The sequence below is a fragment of the Lemur catta genome, chromosome 14 (genome assembly GCF_020740605.2).
Source record: "Lemur catta isolate mLemCat1 chromosome 14, mLemCat1.pri, whole genome shotgun sequence".
Lineage (NCBI taxonomy): Eukaryota > Metazoa > Chordata > Mammalia > Primates > Lemuridae > Lemur > Lemur catta.
In genome coordinates this window covers 20,882,511-20,899,554 of record NC_059141.1, presented here as the reverse complement: position 1 = coordinate 20,899,554, position 17,044 = coordinate 20,882,511, and the positions used below count along the sequence as shown (strand labels likewise).

Genomic DNA, 17,044 nt, shown 5'->3' with positions numbered 1-17,044 from the left:
GTGCCCCTGGCTTGCAGAGCTCTCCTTCCAGCGTTCACCTGCCTGGTGACTTCAGGGTCGACTTATCCACCAGGCACAGTGGGTCCAGTGCATAGACCCATGACACTTTTTGGGGTCCATAAAAATATTTTAATTGCTTTTAAAGTCAGAAGGAAAAAGAAACATAATCTAACCTGGATTACATACTTCTTTATACCAATGCAGTTGTAAAATATCATTTTAGAAAGTTTTTCTCTGGAGGAAGGGGCCCGCCAAGGCAAAAGTGTCTAGGGCTCACGAAAGTCATAATGTGGCTCTGGGTGACTTCCCTGCTGAAAACCAAGACCACGTGAGACCAGTTGATCAACTGCCTCATGGAATTAACCAGGACGGTGCAGTTAGCTTCAGGGCCTGGTCAAATGTGCCAACTTCTTGCTCATCGGTGTTTTTTAAATGCAGCTCCAGGCGAGGAATGAGGCATCATGGAAAAAATCCTAGCTGGATCTGAGAAGCCACAGGATAGCTTTACAGATGTGTTTCCCGGAACCCAGAGGAGGGCTCCATAAACAGGGTAGCAGGGGAGGCCAGCCTTATCAGAAGGCCAAGCCTGGCCTGTGACCACGTCTGCATTCCAGCTACGACTTGTACGGCTTGTAGCATGCAAAGCCACGTGCAGCTGACACCCTCTTTGAAATCCTGTGTTAAGCATTAATTGCCTTTGGTGCCTCGAAAGTCCCTTTACACTTTGTTTTTTTAGTTGATCATTAGCTGTGGGCCAGGAGGCATTTGGGGAGATGAAACATTTAAATGCCCCTCACTGCCTGTGGGGAGGTGACTAACTGTCTAGGATGGCACCTGACTTGATATAAAATATTATCCTGAAAGGAACTGTTTATAGCAATTCATGGAAACTTACTTCCCACAAGTTATTGCTTATTTTGGTCCTTCAGTGAAAGTTGCTGCCAGCAGCTATACGTTTGGGATTGGCTGTAGCACTTGTAGCATCTAGGCAGACAGATGATAGCTTGGTTTGCTGAGTTCAGTCTCCAGGTAGCAAACCTGGCAAGTTTTGCCTGTTCTTTCTGTCTCCAGAAAAATAACAGGCACTTCTAGGCCCCCCATCTTTTCCCTAAATCATAGTAACAAAACCTTGATTTCTGCAGCAAAAATCCAAGGGTTCCCCAACTTCCAGAGGACATGAAGTGATGGCCTACTGAGAAATCAGATGCCCTCCTTCAGGGGCTGGGAGCTCCTTATTGGAAGGTACCCTGTACATAGACATGCACTAGGTAGATACAGGTAGATGCCTCTGTCTCAGCCTGAAGCCACTCACATGGGTGTGTGTCCCACGGCTATGCAGAATTCTCTGCCAGGCTGATGGTCTGAGTGAGGTCAGAGGTGTGTTGGGAGATGGATTCCTTTAAACCAAATCTAAGAGGAAACTTTCTATACATGAGTTATTAAATGGATAATGATGGGTTCAGGCACAAACTTAGACTAGTACCATCCCATGAGACCTGTGGCATTCTCACAGGACTTCTTTTTTAAACATTTTAAGTGCTGATAGTTTTTAAAAGTGTAACATTAGGGAAGGAGAGTTTCCTGCCCACATACGTGCCCAAGCCTGCCTCTCCTAGCAGTACTCACCAGGGCACTCGGCTTCCAGAAACACTACTTACTGAAAAGCACTGTCAAAGAGCATAATTTCTAACTTCTTGGACATTTGGGCCACTTTACTAGAGCTAAGAATGAGCAAATCATCCAAGTTCTCAATTCCAAAATTATACAAATTTCCATCCGTAGATCTACAGTGCTGCTTTGAGGTTATTTCATAGCTAACACTCTTTTGAAGATGTAAAAATGATCCCACGTCATTTTCTCGCGCAAGAAGACACAATTTAAAATCATTTCTCTACTTTTATGATTTTTTCCCCTTTCTACTTTATTTAAATGATATCAAATCCACATAAAACTCTTCAGATGATGATGCAGTCTAACATACACACAATCAAGGACAAGTCACTGTTAGTAATAATAAATCATCCCATTGACCTTATCTTATTCTAATGACACATGAAACATTTTGTTCTTGATACAACATAGAGAATGAAGAAGCTAAGTGTTTTTCTCTCTATTTTTAATTTTAGGAACAATTGTTCCTATATTCTGTTAAGGCATTGCAATATTTTTACAGCGTTTATTACTCCAGTCTCTGTACACTTTAAATTTTAAAACAAAACAAAAACAAAATTGCCAAAGCATGAGAAAACCATCCACTGGCTCTTGACCTGGTAACATAAAAGGGCCAAGAACACAGTTTGACGGCCAGAAAAACCAGTGCCCTGGAGTTGACTGTCCAGAGGCTTTGTCTCTCCAGCACCCCAGAGATGGGGCTGCTGCTCCCAATATTTGGCACCCTGGATTTTCATGAATGGGAGCCGGTGGGCACCAGCTTTGTGATTATGTGGGGGCTTGTTTACCACTGTGTCCTGCTACCGTTAATAGTGGCAGATGAAACAAACGAGGTAAACGCAGACTTCTTTTGGTCAGTCATCATCTAAGAATGTGCTTAGTTTTTAGGTCTGATCAGGTTCACCAGTCTAAGGAGTTTCTGTGCAAGTTTGAAGCAGGACTGTTCCCCTTAACTGCCCCCATGTAAATGCTGCTCAGGTTCATGCGGGGGTTTGGGGGGGCCTAAAAGTAAAGCAGACCCCCTCTGATTCTCTGCAAGGCATCATCAAGACCAAGCATCTGTTTTAGGTTAGTTCTGACTTAGATCTCTACTTTGGCACTAAGACAGAAACACAGACGTGAGAAGAAACAATTCTGCTTTTCAAACGCATACCTTTGAAAAATCTCACTCCATTTTGTGGACATCACAAATCCAACTATTAGACTACTGATCAACTGCCTCTCAGAAGAAGTAATTTGCCAGAGGTTTTGCCTTCACTTCAAAAAGTAAAGTGATAATTTGTCAGTTAGCAGTTAACGTGGTCCGGTTAGATACCTAAACTGGTAATTCTCACCTCAAAGTGATTTTTTTTGGGAAATGGGGCCACAGTAAGAGTATATACCCAGAAAAAAATTTCTTTTCTTTTTTGTCTTCCTCCAAGTTTGACTCTAGGAAATTCCTGGATTAATAAGACCACTTCAAAGATTTCACGTCACTTTAGATTAGGGGCAGGAGCAATTTTATAGCATGATAAAAAGCAGTATTTGCCCAGACCCTGAGTTTAAGCAGAGAGGCCCGGGCGGCACAGGGGCTGCTTCTAGAAGGAACCCCCCAACTCCCTACATTTAACTTCGCCTCTGAGCTGTTCTCTTCTGTCCAGTGGGGAGAGAGAAACAGAGGGAGGGAAAATTGAGGTGGAGAGAGAAGGAATTATAAGCCCTTATCATATTCTAAATAAAACAACTTAGTATGAGTCATTTTACAGTACTGAAAATACACAGAAAAATCTTGCCACTAGAGCCTTGTGTATCTTGACTGGTCTTCTCCTCCTTTCCATTCATGGACCTTTCTTGTTTCCTTTAAAAGACCTACCCTAAGCAAAAAGCATCGACCAAAGTCACCGTTTATAGCCAATTAATCACTTCAATCAGAATACAGAAACTAAAGAACTTCATCTTCTTTTCTCCAATACACAATTAATTTCTAAATGGCAAACCTTAAATCAAAGTCTCAGAAGGAGGGAGAAAGGTCAGTCTTCTTATTACTTACCTCGCTTGGGATTTTGAAGGAAACAACTTTCAATAATCTTCCCCTGACGCCTTCTTCTAGAATTCGCAGTGCCCACTTTTTTTATCCAGACCCAGCCAAGGTGTGTTAAAGCTGAGTGATCTTTCAAAAATGTTCACTTCTCTCCACCTTGTTTCTTTCAGCTCTCTGCTTCCAAACAAGTCCTGACAAAGGTGTGTCGTGGTTTACAGCCTTACCCCACCCTTCCAATTATCTGACACTTGCTGGATTTAAAAAAAAAAAAAAAAATCTGCCTCCAGGAATCAAACTTTACCAGAAGGTGGAAAGCTGCTCCTACCAGCTTAGGTAAATTAACCATTTGCAGACCCACGAGGAGAGGGAAGAAACGACCAGCATAAAGGAAAGTCCCTTGTATTACGGCTGTCACAGCTGGAACACTGCCATGACTTGGTGTTCTCCTTCCTCCGTGCCACAGGATACTGGAATCTCAGTATGCATGACTCACGGGGCACACACGTGAGGGCCTGTGGTCAGAATGCCTGAGCCCTAGAAAACCTGTGATGTTAGCAGGACTTATATATATTCAAGACTGGATGTATCTCTGTCTTCTTTCCCCCATTCTGACTCAAGCCAGGTCAAGTCCATGGGGAGAAAACAGTTGGTTAATTAATTTGTAATGAGTTGTTAATGACTGAAAATGCTGAGCTGCTGGTGGAGTAGGGGTTCATTTTAAAAAGGAGGTAACCAGATATAGTGATGCCAACCTAAAAGAGTGACCTGTTAGTGTTGGGATTTTAGGCATTGACCCACCTAATAATGGAGAGAGATGCTGTTAGGGAGGGGTAAGGACCATTTTGTCCTTCAAGGCAGGTAACCATATAAGCCACCATGCACCTAACGACGTGCATGGCTCCCCAATGCCCTGTAACTCCAAATACATCCCTGGGGGACTTTCGGTATTCCTAGAGGGTCAATTTGCACCAATCTAGATAGTTTTCATGGATTCCTGGACAGCGTCTGATTTTCCAGGGCCCCCAAAGACTAGCTTCAGGCTCCTGGGTTGGTAAAATGGGAGTCTGAACCCGGAACTGGTGCAGGTGCTCCTCTGGTGCCGTAGCACATTCCTAGGCCCTTTCCCAAGTCTGAGGTATCATCCTAGGATCCTGGAAAGAGCTGTGGGTTTCCTACAGCACAGTGCTAATGCATCTCTGCACCCTGCTACTGTGGGCACTCACACCCCATGGCAGGATAGCAGACCATTGAGAACCACCTGCGGGGCTTTTGCTCCTAAACTTCTCATATTCTGCACCAGAATAACATATTTCAGAACCTTTTCAATGATCTAGCATTTGACATTTGCTTTCTGGGATGTTCTTGCCTTCCACAAATAAATACTTATTCAACATGCCTGTGGTCAATGTCATAGGAGAACATTGAAGAACCCAGAAGACACACAGCTTTCAGCATAAAATTGACATATCCTTGTATCATTCATTCATTTATTCATGAATTAAACAGAAATATATTGGCTCCTGCTTGGAGCCAGACATTGAACTATGTGCTGAGAGTTCAATGGTGAAGTGTGGACATATTCCCTGTCCTTACAGAGTTCACAGTCCAGTGGAGGAAGACACACCTTAAACAGTGTATTAGTTGGCTAGGGCTGCCATAGCAAAATACCACAGACTGGATGGCTGAAACAACAGAAATTTATTTTCTCATAGTTCTGGAGGCTGAAAGTCCAAGATTAAGGCATCAGTAGGTTTGATTTCTCCTGAGGCCCCTCTCCTTGGCTGGAGGATGTCGCCTTCTTACTGTGCTGGGCCCTCATATGGCCTTTCTTTGTGCATGTACGTCCCTGGTGTCTCTCTCTGTATGTCCTAATCTCCTCTTCTTGTAAGGACACTGGTCAGAGTGGATTAGGGCCCACCCTAAAGGCCTCATTTTAACTCAGTTACTTCTTTGAAGGCCCTATCTCCAAATACAGCCACCTTCTGAAGTACTGGGTGTTAGAGCTTCACATGTGAATTTTGGAGGGACACAACTCAGTCCATAGCAAACAGTTATGTGCAAATATACAATTAAGAATGCAATAACTATTATGAAGAATGAGTATTGGATACCATGAGTCATAAGAGGAGACATAGACTCGGGGAGGGCTGTTAGGGAAAGTTCTGCTAAGAAAGTGACACGGAAGCGAATAGATGAAGGTTGAATGGAAATCACACAGGTGGTGGGAGGGATCAAGATTGTTCTGGGAAAGGGTCTTCAGAAGGCTGTGAGGTGGGAGCAGCACGGTGAGTTGGAGGAAGAGAGATGAGGCCAATGTGTTGAGGACATCAGTGAGGGAGGCTGGGGCGGGGGCAGGACCGGACCACACAGGCCTCAGAGGCCATGGAGGCCTGTGCTGCACAGAACCCGGCAAATGCCCTTAAATCGACATTTGGGAGCAACTCTTTACAGGAGCCGTGTGAGGGTTTGGATTATTAATCCTAGGAAAGAAGAGAGACTGCAGCTGATGCTAAGGTCTATTATGCACCACATATCTTACATCCATTATCTCACATAATCCCCACAGCACCTCTAAGGCACGTATACCATTATTATCTTCAGTTTATAGCTGATAAAAAAATGTGACGTTCAAGAGGCTGAGCAACCAGGCCAAAGATTTTACATCTCATAAGCAGCAGAGTCCATATTCCACTGGACTCTTGAACCTTAGTTTCCCACTGCCTTGTGTGCTATGAAAATGTAAGTATGTCCAAAGCCTTGAAATGAAAGAAGATAGGCAATATCAAAACAGATCAGGCTGAGGGCAAGTGACTACTTAAATAAAAACCGAAACCATCTGAGCAGTGCAGATGTTTTCAGTCGACAGCACTATGGTGTTCGAATAACTTATTGATGATTTTAAATAGAAATCTGTTTAGAGGACTTGGCAACCATACACCAATAAATTATTCAGCTATAACTACTATGTAAAACCAAACATGCCAAGCAGCCATCAGAATCCTCCCCTTGGCTTCCTACAATCCAATTGGTATTCTCCAAGTACAGTGGAGACCACAGACCCATGATAGATAAATCCCTAAGTTAACTGATCGAGACTCCACTAAGCTAACTGAATAGCTAGTAAGCCTGTTTGTGTGTGTGTGTGTGTGTGTGTGTGCATGTTCCAGCATATTCACATGTGGACAGGTGAGTACTGTTTGCAGAATCCTACACTAGGCACTTTAGCGGAGAAGAAAATTAAAAGAATTCAAGTACATTCTAGTTACTCAAGGTTCGTAGTTTATTGTCCTTGGCAAAACTGTGAATAAGACTTAATTGGTACTTACATTGGTACACGGAGTGCAAGAAACCTTATGTTCGTTCAACATTCATATTTTAAGTTCCTACCATATGCCTGGGACTTGGGGAGTTGTCTTGTAAATGTTTTAAATTAACCTGAAAACAAGAAAATTCTTGCCAAAATGCAGCAAAGAGTCAGCTTTAGGAAACAGAAGTGACTAAGACACCGGAAAGGTGTTTCTTGCTTCCTCACTGCATTCGGGGGTATGTTAATGAGTCACATTAATCAGTTTTTGATTGACTAGAAATAAAAGTTCCTTAAAAGGCAACTGGAAAAACAGTCATCCTTCCAAAATTATCCACTGACTTTTCAATGGGTCGGGGAGAAAAGATGTCTGTTCACGTGTGGCTCAGATTGGCACCAAGTGACCAGACGCACCATTGCTCCCTGAACAATGTGAGGACAGGTGGCTTCTGCTTTTTGTGGCTGATACCACAAAAAGTGATTGGTAAACCCAGTTTTTGGTGGCCAGGGTGAGTGCTTTTGTCAGTGACGGTTCACTACCTCATTCATCTTTGTCAATGTAGATTTTCTTTGTGTGTTTGGTTTAAAGGGGTGTATACCCTGTGGGTAGATTTCTACCTATTCTGTGACTCTCATAAAACAGCAAGCATCACATGGCAGTGCTATGAAGTGCTTATGATGTTTTCATCCAGGGATTCTAAAGCTCTGGGATACATGTGCCCTCCATTCCTAACAGACAATGAGAAGTAGAGTTTCCTGGGAAGGAGGTGAGAGAAAATAACTTCAGTGAGATAATTCCAGTGTCTACAATTGTTGATTTAGCTCTTTTGTTGGACAGTAAATCCACTGACTTTTCAAAAACCAATTCCTACATATTAAAATAAAAATAATACAATAATTATTTGTTAGAGTTTGCTACTACTGTTCTAAGACTAGAAGACCATATTTCTGCACGTGCTTCTGGATAATAAGGCTTCCCTGTAAACAATTATGGCAACAGCATATGTCACTGTTCGTGCAGCAGGTTGGCTTTTGGAAAGATGCAGCTGAGAGTGCACCAATCCCTGCCCTTCGCCTCCGGGCTTAAGGTCTCCACCTGCTCTTCCTGTCTATAATGCTTTTTGAGTTGTCCCCAGTTGTGTTCCTCGCTGTCTTTATTATAATGACAAAGCATCCTGGTTTCCTTTCTTCCATTCCCAACTTCAGATCTATTCATTCATTTATCCATTCAAAACCCATACGTATTTGCTGAGTGAGTAAATCACTACCTATTGAGTGTCCACCGTGAACATTGAGTGTATAGATACAATCGAGGGTGAGATGTAAAACCTGCCTTCAAGGAATTTACAATGTAAAAAAAATATATGGATATATTCACCAGCTATACAAATAATGACAACACAGGGAGAATGTCAACCATCAGAGAGTTAAGAACTATGGAAATCCACTCCCAGCAGGAGGCATCAGCCAGTGCCTCGTGAAAGAGGTGCCATTTGAGCCTTAAAGGACGGCTGGCAGTAGGGAGCCCAGGGTGGAGGTGGCATTTCAAGTCCAGCTTGGGAGGCACAGACACAGGAAGGAGCGAGGCTCGGGTGAAGAGTGGAGGGACATGAAGAAGAGAAGACGGGCGAGGTCGGAAGGCCAGGCTGCGCCAGTGTGATCGTGGGGAGTCTGAAGTGCCTGTCTGAGGAGTGTCTGCCAGGGGGAGGAGGAGTTGTCAGATGTTCCGCTGCATTGAACAAGCATTAATTTGGTGACGACGTAGACAGTGGAGCAGAACAGAAAGAGACAAGATAGACTGATGAGGATGCTCTAGCGTTAGCTTAGTAAAGAGCGTGCACTTGAGCAAGGCAAAGAAGAAAAAGGCGAAGGAACTGAACGGGGTAAGATCAGCAAGGCTGGAGGCTGGACGGAGACAATGACACTCATTTAGTGGTTGCTGTTAGGATGAGAGACAACCATGCTGAGATTTTTCCAGGCCGTCCACTGACCATAGCGACTTCCTTCCCTTTCCCTGCCAAGTTGCTTTCTCACAAGTCCACGTGTTAGAGCTTACATTCCAGAGGAGGATATGAAAACAACAACAACAAGATTATGCCCTTTGGATTGGACTCTTCCCTGCCCCATTTTGTCCTGTGTTCACCACCTAACACATCACGAATGGGAGGTTTTAAAAAAAGGGTTTAGTTTTCCATCTTGAAGAATTCAGATGTTAAGACTACAGGATAATATTAATATCCCCTATGAATGATAGCTTTAATTAGTTTTAAACCACTGTATGTTATTTCTAACACATGCCCTACTAAATTATCTGTAACTCGTTTCTAATAATTTAACATTTATAAATTAGTTTTATCAAAAGACAACAATGAACCAAAGAAGCATCAGCCTTAGCAGTTGGTCCCCTTTTGCTATGGTTTGGATGTGTGCCTGAAAGTAGTTCATGAGCTGGAAACTTTATTCCCAATTCAACAGCGTGGGCAGGCGGGACCTTGAAGAGGTGATCGGGTCATGAAGCTTCTGCCCTCATGAGTGGATTCGTGCCATTATCATGGAAGTAGGTTGTTATCATGGGAATGTGTTCATGTGAAAAGGATGAATTCAGCTCTCTCTCTTTTTGCCTCTCTCCTAAGTAATGCCTTCTGCCATTTTATGACACAGTAAGAAGAATGCCAGCCAGATGCCAGCCCTTCAGTCTTGGACCTCCCAGCCTCCAGAATCATGAGCCAAATAAATTTCTTTTCTTTACAAACTCCCCAGTTTCCGGTATTCTGTCATAGCGGCACAAAACAGATGAAGACACCTTTCGTAATCAGAGAAAAAATATCTCAAAAGATTCCCCCACTTAGTGGAAGAAAGAAAATCCTCCTGCCAGGGTGGGAAGTCATTTCTAGTCTCGTGCTTGGCAATGTCTCCCTGCCTCCCCTGGCAGGGGGAAGGCTGTCCAAGAGCCGGGGTAAGCCAGCTCAACCGCACTTTGGTTGCTCAGAAATGACAGGGAAGGGGTGTCAGAAGCGTCCAGGAGAGGAAACATTCAGCGCTGCTCACAGAAAAACATACGCTTTCAAAAGTGAGTGATTCTATGTAAATAGACCAGTGGATTGAAATTTGTGTTAGGTTTGATCCCCATTGGGGAGCAAGGAAAAACAATTCAACAAAACAGCAGGAAGCCACCTGACAGATGGATTCATTGCTGGATTTTCGTGGCTTTTAGGCCAAAGAGCTGAAAAGTCTGCGTCAGGTGATGAGCATTCTTTTGCGCTGTAGGCCATGATTCAGGAGATGGGCTTGGTTTTCCCAAAACATGTCAACACAAGGACTGTCTTCATTAACATGAAGACCGCACCCTATTGTCTGGTTTGTGGTTGCCACAATTTTCCTCATGGGCACATTTCCTCTGGTACATAGACTCACGCTGAGAATCAGGTATCTTGGCCTGACATACTCATTGACTCATCCCACTGATTATGACACGCCTCTAAAAGTTTGTGAACGTTTGTTATGCCAATGGTTCCCAACTTGGGTTTTGAGGACCCTGGTGTTTTTAGCAATTTGCCAGAATCAGGTGCAAATCAGATAATTTACATCCAGTAAAATTCATTCTTTTTAGTATTCTATGCATTTTGACAGATGCATATAGTCATGTAACCACCACCATATTTAAGCTATAAACAGTCCCACTGCACCCCCAAATGCCCTGGTGCTCCACTGTGATCCACCCCCATCTCTAGCCCCTGGCAATTTCTGATCTGTTTTCTATGCCTACAGTTTTGCCTTGTCCAGAATGTCATATAAATAGAATCGAACAACATGTAACCTTTTGGGTCTGACTTTTTTGACCCAGAATTGGAGATTCATTCATGTCATAAAACATCATTAGTTTGTCTCTCTTTATTGCTGAGTAACATTCCATTGTTTGGATCTACAATTATTTGGACATTTGTATGTTGATGGACATTTGGATAGTTTCAAATTTTTGTCAATTATGAATAAAGTTGCTATAAATATTCATGTACAGATTTTGTATGAACATAAGATTTCATTTCTTTTTGGTAAATAACTAGGAGTAAAATGCTGGTCTAGGTAAATATATATTTATAAGAAACTGGCGAACGGTTTTCCAAAGCATTCGTGCCATTTTGCGTTTCCACTAGCAATGCCTAAGAGTTCCAGGTGTTCTGCATCATTGCTAGCTATTGGTGTTATCAGTGTGTGATTTTAGCCATTCTAATAAGTACAGAGTGATATTTCATTGTGGTTTTTATTTGCATTTCTCTAGCAACTAATGATGTGGCTTATCTTTTCATTTGCTTGTGTTTATTTGCCATTCATATATCTTCTTTGGTAACGTGTCTGTTCAAATCTTTGCCCATTTTAGAACTGAGTTATTTTCTTGTTATTGAATTTTGACAGTTCTTTATATATTCTGGATACAAGCCCTTTTTCAGATAGGTGTTTTTGCAAATATTTTATCCCAACATATGGCTAGACTTGCCATTTTCTTAACAAAGTCTTTTGGAGAGGAAGTCTAATTTATCATTTTTTCCTATTATGAATCATATTATTGATGTCATATCTAAGAAATCTCTGCCTAGTCCATGTTCACAAGGATTTTCTTGTATATTTTCTTCTAAAAATGTTATTATTTTCAGTTTTACATTTATGGCTATGAACAATTTTGAGTTAATTTTTGTATAAAGTGAGAGGTATGGATCCAGGTTAAGTTTTAGCTTTTTTATTTTCAATTTTTTCTAGAGATGAGGTCTTGCTATGTTGCTCAGGCTGGACTCAAACTCCTGGGCTCCCGCAATCCTCCTGCTGGGACTACAGGCACATTGATCACATGTCACTGTGCCCGGCTCAAGGTTTATTTTTTTTTTTTTGAGACAGAGTCTCACTTTGTTACCCGGGCTAGAGTGAGTGCCGTGGCATCAGCCTAGCTCACAGCAACCTCAAACTCCTGGGCTTAAGCGATCCTACTGCCTCAGCCTCCCGAGTAGCTGGGACTACAGGCATGAGCCACCATGCCCGGCTAATTTTTTTGTATATATATTTTTAGTTGGCCAGATAATTTCTTTCTATTTTTAGTAGAGACGAGGTCTCACTCTTGCTCAGGCTGGTCAAGGTTTATTTTTTTATATAAGGCTGTCCAGTTGTTCTAAAACCGTTTGTTAAAAAGATTATCCTTTCTCCATTGAATTGCCCTTCCAACATTGTCAAAAATCAACCACTCACATAAGTATGGATCTATTCTTATTTCTCTAGTATGTTCTATTGATCTATGTATTTACCCTTCACCAATACCATACTGCCTTAATTGCTGTAACAATATAATAAGTCTTGAAATCAGAAAGTATAAATCCTATGGATGTTTCCACTGTGTAATGGTGAGTGCTCTGGACTCTGAATCCAGAAAGTATAAATCCTCCAACTTTGGGGTTTTAGCTAGTCCAGTTCCTTAGTTTTTACATTTAAATTTTAAAATTACCTTGTTGATTTCCATAGAAAATCTTGTTGGTAAATCTATTAAGATTGTATTGAATTATAGATCAATTTGGGGAATAGAGGATATCTTAACCATAATGTGTCTTGCAAGCTACAAACATGGCGTATCTTTCCATTTACATACATTTTAAAAATTTCTTTTACCAGTGTTTTATAGTTTTCAGCATACAGACCTTGCACATATTTTGTTAGGTTTATACCAAAGTATTTAATATTTTATGGTGCTATTTTAGATACTTTTATAAACTTTTATTTTCCAATTTTTCATCAATAGTATATAGAAGTATAGTTTTTGTATATTGGCTTTGTATACCATAATGTTGCTAAACGTACTTAATAGTTCTAGTACAATTTTGGATATTCTTTGGAATGTTTTATGTAGACAGCTGTATCATCTGTGAATGATATGACTCTTAAAATGATTCTTATTTTTCAATAAAGAAATGCCTTTTATTTCTTTTCTTGCACATTGTCTAGAGAATCTCCAGTACCATGTTGACTAGAATGAGGAGCACATCTTTGACTTGTTCCCAATGTTGGAGTAAAGCATTTAATGTTTTGCCATTGCATTTCATGCTAGCAGTAGGCTTTCTGTAGATCCCCTCTAATGGGTTGAGAAAACTCTCTTCGTTCCTAGTTTGCTGAGAATTTTTTTTTTAAAATCATAATGGGTATTGATTTCAAATGTTTTTTCTGCATCTATTGAAAAATTATATGATTTGTCTTTTTTAGTCTTTCTATATGATGGTTGCATTGATTTTTTAAAATTTGGTTCTTTTTCGTTTCTATCTCTATTAGTATTTTCTGCTTAGTGAGGCATTGTACCCATACTGTCTTTTAGTTATTTAATTATGGTTTCTTGGAGCTCTTTGACATTATTAAAATAGCTGATTTAAAATTCTTATCTAATAAATCTAATATCTGGGCTTCTTCAGAGATAGTTTTCATTAAATGCTTTTTTGTTTCTTTACTGTGTGTGGGCCATACTTTCTTGTTTCTTTGCATATCTCATAATTATTTTGTAGTTTTTGAAAACTCAACATTTCACATAATATAATATGGCAACTCTGAAAACCAGATTCTCCTCCCTTCCCTGGGTTTGTTGTTGCTGTTTGCTGCTGTTGTATTTTTTTCATGACTTTTCTGAACTAATTCTGTAAAGTCTGTGTTTGTTGTATGTGGTCACTATAGTCTCTGCGCAGTTAGCCTAGTGGTCAGCTAATAATTGGACAGAGATTTCCTTAAATGCCTGGAACCAATAAGTCTCCCAATCTCTGCCCAGGGATTCTCTGTGCGCATTGGAGCACACGTTCAACAGTTAGCCAGGCAATGGACAACTCTGCCTTGGCCTTTGTTTCCTGCTTTTGCAGAACCACAAAGTCATCCATAGGGGAGAGGTTAGGGCCTTCCCTGTCTTTCCTGAGCACACACACAGCCCTGGGTATGCACAAATTCCTAAGCAAGCACATGGCCTTCTAGATTCCCAGAAACAAGTTGGAACTTTATAAGCCCCTATGGACATCTTATTCCCCAGCTCTCTGTTTAAGCTAGGTAATAGGTTAGGCTATTATTTGCTCCACCTGTTATCTACTGCCTCAGGTAGCCACAGTATTAGACAATTGCATCTAATTTCTTTTGACAAATGCCCCAGGGAAAAGGCTTTTCACACTCAATGAGCTCTAAGTCAGGTCAAATGAACACAATCTTGTAAGTGGAGTCTTCCAAAGAAGGACCAGATGAATCAAATAATGACAATTCTCTGTGAGTAAGGGTTAGAATGAACTCCAACCTCATTCTGTCCCCTCCAGTGGCTGCCAGGCTACTGGTTCTCACCACTGTTGATTTTCCAGGCTGTTACAGAGCTGGGAGGGGGTGGAAGGGCAAACAAAAGTGCCACAAAGCTTGCTATTTCTACTGAGCCGTTTTCTTGACTAAATGCTTCCCAGATTATTGCAAGACTTTGGTTAATTTTCAGAGTTCTAAAAGTCGACTATTCCCCCCCTCCCCCCCCAGTTTCCTCATTGCTTCATGGAAGAGAGAATATTCAGAGGGTCCTTACTGTACCATTTTCATTGATGTAAGTCCCATTGTTTTGATTTTTTAATGTTATTTTTATTTTTTAGAGATGGGGTAAAAGTAAAAGTAAAACCAACCTTGTATTCTCTGGATAAATCCCACTCAGACATGACATATTTTCCTTTTTATATAGTGCTAAATTTGACTATTGATATTTTGTGGGAAATTTTTGTGTCCCTACTCATGGGGTATATCGGTCTGTAGATTTCCTTTCTTGTAAAGTTTTTGTCTTCTTCTGAACAGAGTAATAATGGGCTCATAAAATAAGTTGGGAATTGCTTGCTTTTTTTCTGTTTTCTAGAAAAAGTTGCGTAGAAATTTTCTTTCTTAAAAGTTTGATAGAATTTTCAGTGAAGCTATCTGAGCATGGAATTTTATTTTCTGGGAAGATTTTAACTACAAATACAATTTACTTAGCAGATACAGAATTTTCAAGTTGTCTATCTCTTCTTGAGTGAGTTTTGATAGCTTGTGTCTTTGAAGAGATTGCCCATTTCCCCTAAGTTGTAGGGTTTATAGACATAAAGTTGTTCATAACATCTGAAGGATTTATGGTAATGTCACCTCTTTCATTCCTGATATTTTAAAGTTTAATTATTTATTTATTATTACTGTTATTGATCTTCATTGTTTCCATGTTCTCAAATTCATTGATTTCTGCTCTTATTTTTATCTTTAGTATTTTCTCCCTTGTGCTTTCTCTTAGTTTTGTTTTATTGTTTCCTAACATGGATACTTAGAGAATCGATTTGAGATCTTTCTTTTTTCCTACTATAACATTTACTGCTATATATTTTCCTTTAAGCACTGCTTTTGCTGCATACCACAAATTCTGATATGCTGTGTTTTTGTTTTCACTTGATTCACGATACCCTATAATTTCCCCTGTGACTTTCTCTTTAACACATAGATATGTTCTTTAATTTTAAGATATTTCAATAATATTCCAAATATTTTCTGTTATTAAGTTCTAGTTTAATTATGTTGTGGTCAGAGAACATACTTGGTTTGATCTGAATCCCTTTAAATTTGGTGAGGTTTGTTTACATCCCAGAAAAAGTCTTTCTTCATGAATGTTTCATGTATAATTGAAAGAAGACTTTAGAAATTTGTTAAAAATTTTGCCTAAATTCTTCTTACCCACTTGAAAGGGGATTGAAGTCACTTTCCCCTGTGTTCCGCCACAGGTGACCAGTACTTCTGTCTTAGGGAAAGGACTGCTTTTCCTTAGATTTCAGACTATTTGATTGCTCTGCAACCTCAGCTCTCTGATGGGTTCAAGGAAATTTATGATTTTGTAGTTCATCTGGCTTTTTATTGTTACTCATGTGGTAGCAATGCCCTTTCCAACTTTGTACATTCCAGGCACATGTGGAACTGCTAATTTCTTTTTCAAAATAAGCAGTAGTGTGGGAATTTTAGGACACCAAGAGACTTAGACAATCAAAGGATTATTCTATTGTTCCTTTATTCTCTTCCCAATACAATATAAAAACCAATTCAAATTTGAGCCCTCTGCTTGAGATTTCTTGTTTTTTGACCTAGCTATTCTTGAGTACCCACTTTTTGACTGCGAACAGATCTAGTGGATTTTGCCTGTTGTCAGGTGACAGTTTCAAAAAGAAGAGGTGTTCTGACTCCTTTTACCACTCTGTGGCAGAAAAGGTTGGCAGGGATGATATCCAGCCATAATTTCTATGATTTCACTGGAGACTGGTTCCATGGGTAGATCTCTCTGTTTTCTTTTTCAGTAGCAACATTAAATAATAAGAAACCATTATATATTCTGTTTGTTGCAATATTTTAGATTTGTTCTCTAGGAAAGCTATACACACAAGTTAGGGTGATTGACTTCAGAATCATTAATTTCATTTTTTCCCCACAGAAGAATACAAATCATCAACAGTGTGATGAGTGTAATGGACTTTGGTCTTATAGAGAGGAATTGACCAAGAATTTCCAGAATATTTGGGAGCTGAAGTGGGCAGTTCACGTAGAGTTATTACAAGGGACCTGCGCACAAGCACTATCTGTGGACAGAGAGTATATCATACATTAGAGCCCAGTGGTCACCACCCATGCTGCTCCCCAAACTGTTCTTCTTCATCCATTGCCCTCATTAGTGATGGATTTAGGAAGAAATGTGACTCATTTCTTGGCCACTGGTACATGAAGAAAAGTCTGTCCAGGGACTTTTAGGAGAGGTTTATTGCTTCCTAGGAGACAAAGAAGAGACAGTCCTTTCGTTTTTCAGGACATCGTTCTGTTTGGCTGCGATGTGGACCTGCTGAAGCACTATGTTCACAACGGTGTCACCACAGTGGGGGTTGAAAACATCCACGCTCCTCAGTGACAATGTTGAGAGCCTAAATAAGCAGCCCTGGAACCGCCTTACCTCTGGATTCCTTGTATGTGAGATAATAAACTTTCTTACCATGTAAGCCAATTTGAGTTGGTATTTTCAGTTA

At 40.5% G+C, this 17,044-nt stretch overlaps 1 protein-coding gene across 1 annotated transcript in view; it reads right to left on the bottom strand.

Moving 5' to 3' along the window:
• The window catches only part of COL17A1 (collagen type XVII alpha 1 chain), a 46,616-nt gene extending 42,787 nt beyond the window's left edge, over nt 1–3,829 (bottom strand). Inside the window, exon 1 of the mRNA XM_045568860.1 lies at nt 3,701–3,829. The gene's annotated coding sequence lies outside the window, so the exon portion shown is untranslated. The remainder of the gene's footprint in view (nt 1–3,700) is intronic.
• Between the last annotated feature and the right edge of the window lie 13,215 nt (nt 3,830–17,044).